The sequence below is a fragment of the Gymnogyps californianus genome, unplaced genomic scaffold (assembly GCF_018139145.2).
Source record: "Gymnogyps californianus isolate 813 unplaced genomic scaffold, ASM1813914v2 HiC_scaffold_55, whole genome shotgun sequence".
Lineage (NCBI taxonomy): Eukaryota > Metazoa > Chordata > Aves > Accipitriformes > Cathartidae > Gymnogyps > Gymnogyps californianus.
The window spans coordinates 374,152-375,365 of record NW_026114448.1 but is presented as its reverse complement, the minus strand read 5'-3'; positions in this window follow the sequence as shown (position 1 = coordinate 375,365).

The window sequence follows — 1,214 nt, the reverse complement described above, 5'->3', positions numbered from 1 at the left end:
GTTAAGCAGTAAACTTTCAACGCTTCCAGAAGCAACAGAAATAAAAATATTTCCTCCTAATGTAATTCACCCAGGTTTCAAAATGTTCCGTTTAGTCTTTTCCCTCTGAAACCTTCCCAAGCGGATGTTTGAGAACGGTGCGGGACTTGCACAAAGAAACCAAAGATGGTAGCAAGCCTGGCGAGGGATTCCAGGAGGTGGTTTTAGGTGCTTTGCACCCGTGTGGTGCCTCAACAGCATTTGCATCTCAGACGGGAATCAAAAGGGCCTAATGCTGCGTACGGAGTGTTAGTGAGCATCTTCTATAGAAGAAAGTAGCAGTAAAAGGATTCGCCCGGGAAAGAAAGGGCAGTGCTCAGCAGCCTTCCAACTTACCTCTTTGCCCTTTCAGGGAAGCGCTTTCATAGCAGGCTAGAAGGCTAAGCTTGCAAGAACTACGAGGACGCTCTGCTAGCCCCGTTTCGAACTGTGCAGCTGCAGAGCAAAGTCCCTGTTAGGTCCGTGGGGGACAGGGAGAGATGGGAGGTAAGAAGGAGATGTCGCACTGAAGCACAGACTGCAGACTAAAGGTTGGGCCCTGCCTCCGAGGGACACGAGAGAGAGGTTCTAATCTCTGCTTTCAGGACAGCTGTAAAATGTATTAATGGTCCTTAGGGTATCTTGTGAATGTTTTGTAGCCTGAGCCCTTTTATGAATTTGGACCTCGGCTGATCATCGCTCACCTACTGCAGGTGCTTTGCGAGCAATCAAACAGAGAGACAAATAGATCCCGCTCGTATAGTCTCTGCTGTGCTTTGTCCAGTGCGACTAGCCAAAACCCGCTTCTTGTAGCTCCTCACTTTAAAGGCAGGTACGTGTTTTGCTTTCGTATCGGTAATATTGTGAAAAATGAGAAATCACGGCTTAGTTATACAGGCAAAATGACGTGCTGCAAACAAACGAAACTCTTACCTGCTCTTTCAGACTACTCAGCATCGCTTAGAAACTTGCGGGTTTGGTTGGTTTTAAGTTTTAAGAGCACTTTTACGTTTTCTAGGTGGGGAGGACATGTCACTTTTACTGAAGAGACCAAATTGTAAAATTTCCATCAAACAGTTACCTGAACGGTTGTTTTAGAGAACGTTTTTGCACGTGGATTTCGTTTCCTCCAAGTCGGTGCATTGTAAGATCCTGAAGTATATTTGTCTGTAGAAAAAACATACACGTTGTTTCTT